This window comes from Meleagris gallopavo, chromosome 3, assembly GCF_000146605.3.
Source record: "Meleagris gallopavo isolate NT-WF06-2002-E0010 breed Aviagen turkey brand Nicholas breeding stock chromosome 3, Turkey_5.1, whole genome shotgun sequence".
NCBI lineage: Eukaryota > Metazoa > Chordata > Aves > Galliformes > Phasianidae > Meleagris > Meleagris gallopavo.
The window spans coordinates 77285274-77301112 of NC_015013.2; the positions used below are offsets into that span (position 1 = coordinate 77285274).

General features: G+C 34.9%; 1 long non-coding RNA gene across 1 annotated transcript; it reads left to right on the forward strand.

Annotated features, from left to right (window-relative positions):
- Positions 1-10895: 10895 nt before the first annotated feature.
- Positions 10896-14299, forward strand: LOC104910428. The gene is made up of 3 exons (XR_793064.2): positions 10896-12194; positions 12307-12359; positions 13269-14299. It is a non-coding gene; the product is annotated as an uncharacterized LOC104910428 (long non-coding RNA).
- The last annotated feature ends 1540 nt before the right edge of the window (positions 14300-15839 follow it).

Sequence of the window (15839 nt, forward strand, 5' to 3'; positions counted from 1 at the left end):
GGGTTCTTTGGCTACACATCTGTACCTCAAAGGAAGTGGAGCTGTGAGAACTACCAGGAAAACAGTAGTTTGCATTCAAAGTGAGTCTGAGAAATAGAAATGTCTCACAGGTTGACAGCAGGTCAGGGTGGAGGTGCTTTGCATACTTTGGAGGTAAGCCTCTTTGATGTGAAAGCGATCTCTTACTTCCACCAGAAAGGTAGAATTACCGCTAACAATTTTCATTTGTTTTATAACATGGCTTAGATCGGGAGCCATTGACCTTTAGCATTCCTTGTTATTTCTTTAAATTGCTTATGTGATATGGCACTGGGGGGAATTGCCTTTACGTTTTTTGCATTTTAAAAAATGTACTTTCAGTGACCCATGGGAGGGAAAATAAAGTCTTTGGTACATTGATCCCTTGATTAGTTATTTCCTAAATGAAAATGGAAATACTATTAGAGCAGTAATAATGCTATGTCTTAATAGTTGAGGAGTCAATAAATGGCTCCCATGTGCTTCATTAAAGTTCTTAATGAAGCCATTTTTGATAGTCGAACTTTACATTATCTCTGCCTTAGTCAGATACTTTTTAGGGGAAGGAGGATGTAATTTGATATAAAATGGTTTTTTCTTGTTCACTATAGTAACTATATTACTAAAGTCCCATGCATCATAATATCTGCTTTATAGGGTTATGCAAAAGCCATCAATCCTAAGTATTGTTATTTGTAGCTGTACACAGAAATTATACTTTTGCTTGGCAACTCATGTATTATTTCACATATTTACATTATGGCATTTATAAAATGTAGCATAAGTGTGTTTCTGTATTGCTGCTTGCAAAATGTTCTAAGGATTTCTGTGCAGCTCCTTAGCCCTGTCCTTCTTGGGCAACCTCTTCTTTCCTTGACACCATTATAGCAGCAGTTTCTAGTCATTTAATTTCTCCCTCCTCCTCTTCATGCTGAATTGCCAGCCCTGACTGAACACTTTATATTTTGACAGGAAGTATTTAGAATCTCTGAGATGAACACACCATTCAGTGATGAGCTTAGAACAGGATGTGAAAGGCTTGTGGGCTCTTCTTTTGCCTTTCATGAAATCTACAACCAGTAGAGTGGATGCTGTCTGTGTTCCCTTGTACAATAAATATGAAGAAGGAAAATCTTGTACTTCTTCCTAACTGGGTCTTCACCGTGGTGAATGCTGTTTCCCTGAATTGCTAGGGCAATATTTTATTTATATATTATTGTATCACCCTACTTAAGTGCTGATAGCACTATCTTATTATACAAGCAAATTAATCATAAATGCATTAAACATACAAAGCTAATAAAAACATTCTCTTCATTTTTTGACAAATATGGCATTAAAAACAGATGGTTTGGGAGTAGTAAAGCCATAGTTATTTCCATTGATACCGGCCAATTTCCTGATGCCTGAGATTTGACCTTGATTTTCAGGTGCCATAATCTAGGTGTCTAGAATCTGTTTTTTTCACAGGTAATGTCCTTCAGTGCTGAGTAAGAAATACACCAGAAATCCAATTCTAAAGTCAAGCCCAGCCCCAGCTATCCAAATCTTAGAGACTGTCCAAGAGGCTTTGTATGTGGCTTTTATTGACTGTGAGAGAAGGGTAATATTACCTTGATATCTTAAATAGGAAGACATGATACTTTATTCAGTTTTATGTTTCCAATACCTTTTAATCTTCTGGTAAAAAAACCAGTTAATATATACATTATTAGAACTGTAAATACAGAATATAATCCAGCATATATACATCACAGTTTACTGTTAGATCACTATCTAAATGTATAAATGAAAGTAGAATATTGAAACGTATATGTGTAAATTTCTATGTTAACAATGGAATTTTAGTAGGTACATGCTTTTTTATAGCATTTAGTTTGACTGAACATATTTATGGTACCATTCCATATTAATTTATAGAAAAATATTTTTATCAACTTAATAATAACTGAAAAATAATTGAATATAAATAATAAACAGAAATAAGTAAAGGTTGAAAGAGAGGCTCAGAAAATCTTGAATATCTAGAAGATGAAATTAACTATTAAAAATTCATTTCCACAGAGAACTGTGGTGTTTTCTTCTTTTTAGCTTTTTCATAAAATAGACCATACTGGAAATGCATAATAATCTAGTATATATCAAAATGGTCATTAAATTGGTTTTGAATGTTTGTATTAATAATGCTGTATAGTGCTTCTAATGTAATCTCAAACTCTGAATGCATTGAGTCTGGAAAAAAAAGCAAAGCAGCTGGATATGCCTAGTCCTTCCTAATGTAGGTACTCCACACAGTGCTGTTGCATAAAGCCATTCTTCTGCAGACATGAGAAAGAATTACCAACACCATTTTAGAGATGGAGAGATGGATGACTCCTAAAGTTAAATGTCTTACTGAAGCTCAATATGTTGTAGGTTATATAAAAGAAAAGGAAATACTGCTTCTACTAGGATTTTGAGGATATTCTTCATAAACAATTTTAAATGATTTGGTTTTATGAAGCTGGTATTGAATGTAATCTTTTCTTCTGAACAACATTTCAGGTTCTGACACATTCTTATTTAAGATCAACTGATCAGTTGGTTTAGTTCGGTAGGTTTTATTAATAGGTAAATATAGTGGTAATTTAAAGTATAAGTAAGAAAGGAGGAGAGATTTAGCTAACATCAAAAATCTTTAAAATATATAAAAGATGAATTAAAATTTTCATCAGATGAGAGTAGCTTCCCATGTAAAATATTTTTCAGGGCTTTTTTGTTGAATCCCAGCTCCTGTCTTTACTGATATTTATGGTTTCACTAAAACGTTCAGGTAGAGAAATACCTGCCCTCATAAATCATTTGCAGATAATACTGGTTCAGACGCTCTCTGTCCAAATTGATAATGGATATCTGATTCAGAAGAAATGTCTTGTTTCTCAAAGTTCTATGGAGGATGCTGGAAGCCAAAAAAAAACAAAAACAAAACACTAATCAAACAGTAAAAGCATGTATTTTTTAATTTCAGCATTGTTTTTATCTGTTTTGCAAGGTGCAGAGCTTGGCAAGGGAGGGAACCACATCATGATCCTCTGATTTGTGGTTTTCTTTTTTCCAATTCAATCTGGTTTCAGAAAGTTTAACTCTTTGTGTAATTGAGAGATACACCAACCTGAGAAATATAAATACATTATAAACATTTAAAACCAGCGAAGATGTGATATGGAGTGGCATGGGGTTCACTCACTGCATTATTCCGTTTTTTCACTGGCAAATGCACCTGGTTTCTCTTTTCGCAGTTCTTTTTATGTGTGCGTGTGTGCTGAGTTTTTCAGGGTAACTTATTACTTGTGAGTTATTTGTTGATTTTTCTTTGGTGTATTTACTCTTGCTGGCTTCTCTTCCTTTTATGTTTGTACTCATATCCCATGACTTGATGGATGTAAGACCAGGCATGTTATAAATTCAGTTGCTTAGTTATCATGGAAGAGATTGAGTTTTGGGTAATTTTTACCATACCTTATTGACCTCCCTGTTTTGGAAGAGGTTTTGGCTGAGTTGTAGGCTTTGTTTTATTTCCTTATCTGCCAATAATTTAGTTTCTAGTCTGTCATTGTCAAGAGAATCAACAGGGAAGGCCTAGACACTAGAAATGAGTGGTGTCTTTTGGGAGAAAAAAGGCTACTGGGAATGGGGAGTGGAAGCATTTTGCTTCCACTGTGTGGAGCACAGGCTGGTCCCTTCAGGCATCTATGTAGTATGCTGTGTAACAGCAAGGTTACATGAACTGCATCATATAACGTAACTGGAATTAGAATTTCTCAAGCACTGACAAACTCTAAAATCAGAGAATGATGTTGGGACTTCTGTCATCTTTTTCAAAAAGATAATCGACTTTTTCTTGCCATTTCTGGCTGTACCTATTCAATATCATGTGGCTGGACATTTAATAGAATGGAATCTGTACCAGGGTGCACAGGATTTTTAGGACAGCTGGGGACAGGCCTAGGATCTCGTCTGATGCTTTTAAAATCCTTCCTGGCATTTGTGAATTCACTGTACAGCCTGTGTGTTAAAATTAGAGTTTAACTTCAGTTATGATTTAGATACAATGCTTGAATATTTTGCTTATTTTGTCCTCCAGAGACCCAAACCTCTACAGTTTTACACATCTCTCATGCATAACAAATTGAAAGTACGTTTGTTGATTTGCTGGAAATGAGTCATGCGCTAAAATCATGCAGATTCCTTTGTATTCTTATAACCACAAAACTAGTATGAGCAGAGATGAAAAAGTAGGTGGAGTTGGCCTTGAAAGAGATGTTCTAAATCTAAACAAGCTGTATGAAATATTATTGTCACAAAAGAAAATTGAAAAGTACAAGAAAAACAACTTCATGCTTCTGAAGTATTTCTGTTGCAGGTAAACGTTGCCACATAAGCTAAAGAATGCTTAATTGCCACAGTCTCCTATTGAAGTTAATCTGGGAAATTTTCAGAAATTCCTTTGTGTCTTAAATGCCTGTGACCGAAAACATTTCTATCAGACATGGATTTTTAAACTATTGCATTGGTATATATTTAGGGATTCACTCATATATATTGGACATCTATTTATTTATAGAAAGCACTGTTCCTGAGCATTATTTTAAGATGCTGTAAGTCAGTATATTGCCTTTAATATGCCTTGGCTTCAAACTATCTGTAACTCTGATTTTTACCAGCTGTTGATTTAATTCTGCACTCACAAAAATAGCAGTTAAGAATAAGCTCAAACTACAAAGCAGTGATGTATGTATAAACAAGACAGGAAACCATCCAAAGAAAATTATATCTGCACTCTTGATTATTGAAAGGGAATGACATTGTAAATAGTTCAGGCTGCATTTTATTCCATTTTATGTCACCTTGCTGGTCTTTTAACTTGTGTGGGTGAAGGTGAGATAGCCTGTTCTGCCAGTGGTGAAGACGCACCATTCTGAGTTTGAGAAAAGCTCAATTTGTTCCTATCTTTTTTGCTATTTTGTAATTTAAGTGTATTCCCTTACTTTGTAAACTTATCCACATTTATCAGATTGTCTGCACAGCACAGGAAAAGTTACATTTTTCAGGGATTTAATTTATACCTGTTTTAATGATGGCTGAGGGCTTTTACCATTTGGCTAGATCAATACATACCAATTGGAATTAGATTTATGAATTAATGTCTCATTTCCTGCATGAAAGAAGAAAAAGTAATTAATTTGATGACTGTCTTGCCAACCTGTTTCCATTTCAAGTGGTATCTTCCACGTTTGCAAGTCTCCTTCACCTTAAGGTTTGTTTGTTTTTCATAGCAGAAATAGTTTTAGCAAGTAATATTAGAAACTTTCTAAAATTATAGCGTGCTATCTTGTTCAACTATCTTTTTGCAATTATGATACGGAAATATTGCATCAGCAACTTTCTAAACATAGTATGCAATGGTGAAACGAGTTAATTGAACAGTTAGGAGATAATGCAGTATCATTGACACGATTTACTATGTAATTACCATTGTTTCCAGTGGAGTTATCATGTCGCTACCACCTAATATCATATGTTATTTTGTGATAACTGTGAAATTAACTTATCATCCTGTTTTGAGAGACCATGTTGGTCTAAGACCGAGCACTCTCCACCAAAGTTAAATATAAGAGCTTGGTAATAGGCTGACCTGCCCCCTAGCTTTGGAGTGTGGCAATTAAATCATAAGCCTTATATTAAAGCTTTGAGAGAATGTATCACTAAAACTCATTTATTTCAGAGTCCTGGGTGTCTTGAATTATAAATAAGCTCTCTTGCTGCAAACATCTATCCATCTAAATGAGTCTGACTAGCGTTTCTACAACAGGAGGAGAAATATTGCATAATCCATCAAAACATTTTAAATGTCTTACAATTAAAATAAATGTTTTTTTGAGTTGTGCAATGAGGAACATGAATATTTATATGGTAATAGTATGCATCTCCATACAGATTCTTCCTGAATTTGGTTTATTAATATATTTCTTAATCTTCATAATTAAGTTATGATCCAAGCTTTTGCATATATTAATCAGAACATAAGTAACTGGAATTTTATCTAAATGAAAATGTTCAGGAGTTTTGGAATGTTCCCTTAACAATGGAAAGAAACAACCTTGACTGTTCATTTTTAACTTAAGTAGAAATGAATAAGAAATAAGAAAATAGTGCTGAGTTTTTATTTTGGGGATCTTTTTAATATACTTGGTTGTGAATATGTCTCCCAATAACTTGGGAATTAAAATGTATAGCTTTCTGTCTTGCTTTCTACTTGCACAGACTTGAAATGACCATTAGCTCAAGTTCTGTTACCTTCGGCTGTAATTTGATAAGTATTTACATAAACATATATCCTGTGTTCTGCATCGAGAAATTATCTTGAAGCAGTAAGTTTTGTTATAATTAGACTTGTTGCTTGTTTTTTCTTTTTCTTCTTCTTTTTTTTTTAATTAGAAGTAAATGTGGGATGTTTTTAATATAAACAAAGAACTTTTCATTTTATTTTGTTATTAGAGTTCTCCTTGTTCATATAATCTGTCTATTTCGTCTTTGACTCAGCAAATGCACCAGTGTTAACAGTCAAGATAAATCATTTTAGCTGTTAAACACATGTAGGAGTAGCAAAGTAACCTGAGGGGTCTGGTAAATTCATCTGGCATTGCTGGAAACAAATTTTTCATTTGTTCTTATAAGTTAATTGTTTTCTCATTGCTAAATCTGACTTCCTTACCACAAGACAAATAAACAATCTGAGGACTGATTAAAGGTCTCTAGAAAATTGTACCCTTTTATCTTCTGATCACTTGGTCTTATGACCAGTGTAATTTTATTAGGACAGTGATTGTACTAGATAGCACCGGACTCGGAGTATACTATTTTTTGTGTTCTTCAACATAAAATTAAAAAGTCTATTTCATGATCACTGTTCACACTGTGTGATTGGAAGTAGTGTGGAATTTTGCTTGGGTCTATAAAAGTACCTGTGCTTGAAACTCCACCACTGGTTTTTTTCACATTTGCTACTACATAACTGCCTGCTTGAGAATAGGTTTGCTGAATGAGCGTTCTACAGCAAAACAGCCATGCTTTCATGTTGGAAATGAATAGTAAAAAGAACAGAATAAGAGGGTGCAGGAATACCTTGGAGAAAGAGAGACTGAGGGGCTAGTCAGAGAAATTATTTTAGCAGTTTTGCACTAACATGCTAACCTTTACTTTCTGTGTATATTAGGTAAGAGAAAGCCACAAGCAGACTGTAGTGACTTTCTTTCCAAGTGCAGGATTTTCTCTCCACATCAGTTTTTGATGGTATCTGTGATCAAAGGGACGTGCGCTGTTGATACGCTTCCTCTGTACTTCAGAACTGGGGGTGACCTGGAGGGTGCACAAGTGCCCTTGTGTGGTTGCCTGGAAACTTTGGCCCACACAAGTGTCAACTTTCTTTCATGGCTATAAAGGCAGACGGAGCCTCACAGAGAGCTTTAGTCTTAGAGAAAAAAAGGTCCTTGTGTGTTTTAAAACAAGTGTCTCACCAGGAGATAATGGTAGAGCGGTGGGTTATAAATGATGTATTTTGTTCACTTCGCCTTGATAGTGGCACAAGGGAAAAAAAGTTCATCGCTCTCTTATCAAAATACTGTGACATTTCTCCTTCAACTGTAAAATTTCCTATCACATTCCTCTGCTGCAACAGCAACTAAATTTACTCGATTGTGGAGACTACATAATCTCTCATCAAAAGGTGTCTTTTTTATTCTTTCTTTTCTCCCTACTTACACTTCAGGGGAAGCACAAAGGTTGCTAAAATCATCAGTGAATTAATTTTTCTTCTAAGACTCTTTTAAATTAACTAGTAACTATTATACTGTGCCACACAGACTCTTCCTCTTGGCCAAGGGCAGTGTGCCATTTTCACTTGTCGTGTTTGTTTTTTTTAACACTGACCACATTCACTGCTGATGATGGGTTTTTGAGTAAGAAAATTATAAATGAATGTGTCTACTGATTGTTGAAGACGAAGAGCACTGAAAAAGAGTTGAACTTCTCTTGAGTACTAAGTTATTTTCAGTAAGTACAGATTTGTGTTTGATACAATGTGTGATATTTCTATTCCTGCAATTAAATAATTTTCTGTAACATTTCCAGCTTGCGAAAGTGCAGATCTGCATGTTCTTCTTGGGGAAGCATGTTCATTTAAGTTTTTTGCTTGCCATCTGCCCAAAGAATGGTTCCCAAAACACGTTTCCACAGCGCGCTGGCAGTGCTCCGCTGGGGACGTCTGTGTGAATGCGGGCGCAATCTTTGGGGCTGTTTCCAGTGCCGCTGTTCTGAGCTAGCTGACATCCATGCAAAGGGATTCCACCGGCTTTGGATAAATTTTGCCTTTTTCGTTACAGACTACCAGTAAGGTTGCATGTAGTAGGCTATATTTCGTCCGTGTAAGCTGTTGCTCTGATACAAAGGGACAACCAATTACAAAACCAGGGGACATATTACCACAAAATACTTGTCTGTTTCCATGACTGTGATAGTAAATACCATAAAATAAAGTGCTCAAAGTACATGTCAATTTGTATTTTGAGAGTTACTACTATAACAATTCTAAGAGTACTGAAAAAACAGTGAAGAAATTTTCTGCTTTGTAAGCAAAATTCCCACCGAGAATGTCCCACCCTGCAGATTTGGCCCACATCACTATTTTCCATTGGTAATATATGAAAGGATACTGGGTAACTGCAGAATATTGTTATAAGTAGCTGAAATGTTTACAGAAATACATACTATACTATTGCTAAAATGTAGAGGTAAATCTCTAGATGGGAATGCATCTTGGAGAAAGTAATAGCTTAATGAAAGCGTGGAAAGTTGCTTAGAGTTCAGACTGCAGGCACAAAAATATTTTGTTTCTTCCAACACAGCAAATATTGGAGAAGTTATAATGCTAATATAATGATTGACTCCTTACAACGGATCCTGCTCAGAATTATAATGTTCTCAGAATTAATCTCCAGAGACATCTAGAGGATATGTGACATTCCCTGCAGGACTTGGAGCCTTGAACTTCAATAATAGTCACTATAGCATTTAAAAGAAACACACACACAGCATTAATTAAGTGAAACTGCCCCAGTACCAAATGACAGCATGGATAAAATCCACATATATGTGTGAATGTGTTCTGTGCCTGGCCTGTTAAGTGTTCCATTCCAACCAACTGTGACTTTTTATATTTTAGAGAAGAGTTTTCTGCTGACTGGATCATCGTTTGGGAGAAATTTGAAGTGGTGTAATACAAGAATACCAATGTTTTGTGATACATGTGACAGCTGGGGTTGAAACTGGGGATAAGTAAAGTTCATTTGATGTTACATGTCACATGGCTTTTGGAAGATCCATTGTCTTTAATCATAATCTTTTGAAACAAAAGCTTATGCATGGACTGTTTGTGAAGTGCATAACATTGTTTTCATGTTTTTTAAGAGAAGGCACGGCCATCTGTTGCATTTGGAAAACTGTTAAGGATATTTTTATGCAAAACACTTATTTTATTAACAGTGCAACTCAAGAAAAGCTCTTGGTTTGAAATTACTTTTACATTTTTATTAGTTGAAACTATAAGATTACTTTGTAATTGAATTTTTATTTGAGTTGGAATGGTCAGCGGAAATGATCGGCATACCCAATACTCCCATTGCTATGCAAAAATAGTTTCGTTTTTCTGGAATACAGGCAATGATGCAGTGCATGCAAATACTAATCAATGAATATATGCTTTAAATAATTTGGGTTTGAGACTTACATTATTTTTAAATAGTTTGGAAAAGTGTATAACAGATACAGACTGTGGTGAGGACACTTTTGTGAAAAAGAAGTGAAGGAAGGTGACAAATTTTGCCAGGCAATAATACTTTTTTTCCTTTCGGAGCTATAAAATTAATGAATGATTGCTAAGAAATAAAGATTATTTTGATTTGGATCTAGAATCATCAGAATTCAATCAATTTTTATACTTTGAAAGAGTTATATTTTGAAAATAGTAATGTTAAAAAAAAAGGATGCATATTTGTTAATGGTTTTGAATTGAGTAAGGCAAAGTCAAGATGCTTGTTCCTACTTTACCTGCTCACAGGTACAGTATTTTTTAGTATTTTTTAATCTTTGCAGTGAAGTGGCCACAATTGCTGAATTGCATTTTTACTTTCATACTTTTGATATCAAATGTTAATATAATGGAGGAAACTTTAAAAAAGTTAAAAAATACAGAAGCTTTAAAAAAAAAAATAAAAAAATTAAATGGTATGCAGTATGATCAGTATTGTCCCCTGACAAAGAAGCTTGTGGCAACAGAAATGAGCTCCTCAACTACCGTTGCCTTAGAAAAAGTTCTCATTAAAAAGTAGCTATAATAAATTAAACTTGCTTTCAGTCTCATACACCATAGGACCGATGGTTTGCTCTGTGGAGTAAGACTGTATGTAGTGGGGCTCTCTTCCATATTATAAAACAGTTGTAGGTATAGTGGATGGAAGTTTGTAAACTAGAACTAGTGCAGGAAGGGAGCCTCAGAAATAGGATGCAAAGAACGTTGTAAAGGAGAAGAGCCAGCATGTCTGGATTTCCAGCTGGGTGATGCTGGAGCATGGGCCCTTGTGAGGTTGAAAGGTTAGCAGGAAGGTGTCCTTGAAAGATGCAGAGGAGTTACTATAGGAGTGTGTAAGTGTGGTTCAGTTGCAAGGTCTGTGGCACTGTTAGAGTTATTGCAGTAACGCTGAATTTTATGATTCTCTGATACTGTCTTGTGGAAACAAAAAGAAAGGCCTAAGAGGAAAACCAAAAGGCCCTTAGTTAAAAAAAAAAAAAAAAGGACACTGCATAGTGAAGATGAACTTCTGTTGTATTGTGTAAATTAGTTTTGCACTTGTAACACTAAGATGGTTTGATAAAAAGAGATACGTTTGCTTGAAGGAACACACAGTATCAAATGGATTTCTCATTAAAGGAAATGGAGGCACAAACAGCTTTTACTCCTACATTGCCTATCTTACATAGCCTTGAGCATGTGAACACACTTCCAATAAAGAAAAAGGAAAAGTCACTGGGAACCCACAGAAAGTTGCTCCTTTTTTTTTTCTCTTACACTTCCTTTCATTTATATGTAATACACGGGTACATAAATAGCCCATGTAACCCTTCTCTTCACCCCCCTTCCGGCCCACCTTCTCTCAATTATTTTTTCCAACAGATAATCTGATTTACAACATAATTATGTTCACTAATTAATAATGTGCAGCTCAGGAGAAGGAAAATCGTTTAGTATAGAAAAATTATGATGTAGAATTAAGGATTCAGATATGTGAACATGTTTTGGTGGAATAGCAAGTTTCCTACATTGTCTAACTGTTGGTAACTGTCCATTATTACACTTTAGATCATGAATTTAGAGTGCTTTGATTCAGTCCTTTGGCCAGCATTCATTTACCCAGCTTCAGTTTTCCCTTCTTCAAGCTACAAGTCCAAAACACAGTGTACTTCTACATTTATTGACTTCAGCAATAGGACTTGATGCCTTAGAAATGTCATTATATGCAAAATGTCTGCAGAGTGGGGAAGGTAGAATAACTGGTAGCAACTTTCCTCCAGTGGAAAGTGAAGTCCAATGCAACAGTATAAACCTTAAGGTTCTAGGGCAGATCCCTAGAAAATGTTCTGTTATGTGCATTGTGTTGTGGTGGGTGAGTTTTGTAAATGAGCTCCTGAACAGTGTTGCCTTGGTGTAATTGTTACATATGTAAACATATGTGAAAGGGGAGAAGGCAGTAGTATATAAGTCATAATGACTGGAATTTCTTCTTTTAAAATATTCCCACATGTTGAAAGCTACTTTCTTGCACAGTAAATTGTATCACAGCAAATACATTATTGATTATGTTATTGTAAATCGTTTGCAGGTGAGAGATATTTTGTATTATTACTTGTTCAGAGTCCAACAATCATGAGATAAAAAGGACAAATTGGAATTTCACTTGATGGAGTCCTGCACATCAGATATTCTTCTATCTGAGGCTGCCAATAGTGCAGCAGAAATGCCTCAGTGGTACTAGGTAGAAAACTGACAGCAGCCTGCATTTCTGGAACTGGACAACAGAAATCAGGTAATCATTTGCATATATGTGTATGTACAGTGTCACATTCTGGTGATGAATACAGGTGACACAGCTTTGTATTTATGGGAATTGAATTTTTTTCCCTTATTCTGTTTCACAGACGTAGTGCAAGGGATCAGTCAAGCCGGCATGAACAGATGCTGAAATTCTCAGGTATGCAATGTCAAATGCCTGAATCATGAGACCATACAACAGGGGTACTTCAGATGCTTGTCCTTTCTCTAGAACACATTGCCTTTAGCATTGGTCTCCATTATAGATATTTTAAATATTTTTAAAAATTTATTCTCTCTTCAACTTCTGCAAACATTTTAAGATTCTCTCCCATAAAAAGAAAAATAAAAGAAAAAATGGAACAGGGAGACAAGGGCAACTGTAAAGAGTTATCCTCAACTTGTTTATAGTACATGCTTTTGTATCATTAAAATGACTATGATAGAGCAACTGGCAGATTTTGACTTCTCTTGCCTTCAAGCAGATAGTGCCAGGAAAGTGAACAGAGACATGATATACTGAGTCTAATTTATCATTCTAGTTTTCTGCTTATGAAGCCTGAAACAGTGAAGTGTGTTCAGGTTGAAATACTGATCAAATTCACTCTTTTTAGAGGGTGGCTTTCTGGTTTAATGGAATAGAGTGAGAATGAAAGAGCTGTTATGTTGTCAGTAGCTGTTAAGCTATTGGCATTCCAAGCTACTGGAGAAAAATACAAAAATCCCACATTTTTTCTATCCATAAAAATCAAACATCAGACAATTTTGGTAAAATATCTACAATGGAATCCTAGCTATGAAAATCAGAAAAGCCTGAAAATTGGTTATCTGAAAAGCAAAACATAATCTTGAAAATTTTATATTGTCTATATACCATCACTTCCGAAGCAAATCTTTCAGCTGGAATTGAACTTTAAATGATCACACTGATGTTCTCCATTCCTTCAATTCCACTGACATGCTATGTGAGTGGTTCTTATTGTAAGGATTGATATGTTCTGACATAATGAATGCAATATGTGTATATTGGAAATGACCGCTGATCTCCTGTTTAATTTTTGTTTTGCAGAGACCACAATTTGTCATCTTAAAATATTTCGGAGAAAATCACTGCAGAATTTCACATTCATCATGGCTTTATTTTTTAATTAAAGAAGAACAGTAATCATTAAAATTAGCTTTTGCATATTCAAAAAATGCCTTTGACCGTATGTTTGTGCAAAGAAGGAAGGAACTGAAGAGATAAATTCCAGTTATCTCAGTTTTCGATGGAAATCGAAAAACGACTTAGAGAAGGTTAAGAAGTAATGGGGTGAACGTTCTTGAGAAACACTGCAAAATTACACGGAGCCATCATGTTGAACATGCAGGGCCTAATCTGAAACCTGCTGAGGTCAATTAAAATCTTGATATTAATTTTCTCAGGTTTCAGATTAACCTCATCTTTATTTTGTAGAATTATATTATGATGGATTTTTTCTATCCTCAGGCTTACATACTTTTGTCTTCACACTTTCTGTAAAGATTCCCAATAATGCTATTTTTAATTTGATGTTCAAGTTCTACTCCTTCCTGTGAGAAATACATTTATAACACAAATAGAAGCTGGAAAATGATTGTCTGAAGGTGGTGTTCTTATACCCGCAGTGTTCTTTCTAAAATGCCAAGTATTGTTTGATGGAAATATTTAATAGTTTGACTCTAAATTATTTAAATAAATATCCTTCATTAAATGAAATTGCAGAAGTGGTTGTTGTGACTGTGTAATCATTTACTCAAATGACTCATCCTTGTAGATATTTTTCCTTTGTTTCAACCTCTATTTTCACTAATATTTAATAACTCTGGATCTATACTTCAGAACACTAGATTATTTTAGACTGTATGTCTATCAAAATACTAATTAGTCTTATTTGTGATACGTCATTACAGTGAGTTAAGTTTATCTGTGCTGTGCATAGGTATGGGTTTAGTACTGATTGACTGTTATTATGTTGGCTCTGGCTACATTCCAGCAGTGGTGCAGCTGTATCTGTACAACTATGTATCACACCAAAATCCCCACAAATCCAAAACACAGCAGTCTGACTCATGGGTATGTTTTTGGCTTAGTTTTTTGTTTTTTTGGTTAAAATATCTGGCAAGATTGCTGCAAACCAAATGAATAAATCAAGATTGTTTTTAGCCCTCAGATTTCATGTAATTAGATGTCTGTAGCTGATGTGCTAAGAGGTGGCTTTCTCACTGTGCAATCTTCCAGTTGATGCTGTCCCTATCCTTTGAACACAGAAAAGAAAATCACAACAAAGCAATTACTGTTTTTCAAGCTCAGTCTTTACAGGTTGATATTAATGCTGCAGGTAAATGTTTGCCAAAAGCATGCCTGCAGTATATTGTTGCTAAAATCAAAAAGGAAAACCTTATTGTAGTCTCTCCCGCTAGCAGTCATCACTTAAAGTAAGGAATGTGAAGTGACCGACTGCCCCCGTATTCAGCATTTGGAACAGCAAATTCAAAATGTTTCAAGTACTGTCACTGGCAATTGTTTGCTACTAGCATTTCAATATTGTTCTATATAATAATCATCTATTTAATCAGATTACAGAAGAAAACATTGACTGCCTGTACCTGTGTCCAGAGGAGTTTTGTAACCCATTCTTATGTGCTTCTTGTTCATCGTTCAGATTGTCATGTTATTTTGTAACCATGGAGAACAGGGAGGGATGCCTGTTGGTCGAATTTAGATTTCTCCGGCTGAGTGCAAACCAATTTTTGAGAAAAATGAGAAAACATTTCCTAATGTAAATTGTACTGTCACTCCCTTATATCATCAGTGCAAAATGGATTTCTTTCCAGATCATCTGAACTGTATAATTAGCATATTGTTAAGGCATAGATTCGAAAGTGCAAAATTATATACATTTTTAGTAAGTGAAGATAAATGCAATTAGATCAAGGCAGCTAATTTATATGATGGGTTGGTCAAATAATAAAATTATTATTATGGGTTTTGGGTGTGTGTGTGTGTGTGTGTGTAACTGTGGTATTTTCTAATAATCTTGCCATCATTTTCTCTTAGAATTACTGTTTGAACCAATTTTTTAAAAAATCTGGGAAGGATTGAAGAAAAATGTGAATAGTAATTGGTGCTTAAGTATTTTGGTTCTTCCAAATGGGGTGAAATCACTTTTGGGAGAGGATGACATTTTGAATCAGTTGTCAATTCCAGACATAGTGCATGTGATTTTGATGCTTTTAACTTTTAAAGAATTTCCAAAGCATTATTTTTTCATTTGTGTTCTTCTACTGTTTTGGTTTACAAAGATAAGGGCTAATTTGATGTAAATCATCTGGCAATCCAGTTTGCTTTCCATTGCTATTTTCTTAATGGTTTGTGTGCTGTGGGCTTCAAAATTATCCATATGCTGTATTGCTTAAAAACATTTTAAAGAAACAATATGGTTGCTGTTTTTAATTCATTTATCTCGCCTGTATATTTAGAGTCTGTATAAAGTGTAACTTCTCCATCATGTCAACGAAAAGATATTGCACTCTTGGGTTCATGAATTCAGGAAACATGACATAATAGACTGGCAAATATGGCCTTGTGTCTTCTGATGATGATCCAAATCCACTCACT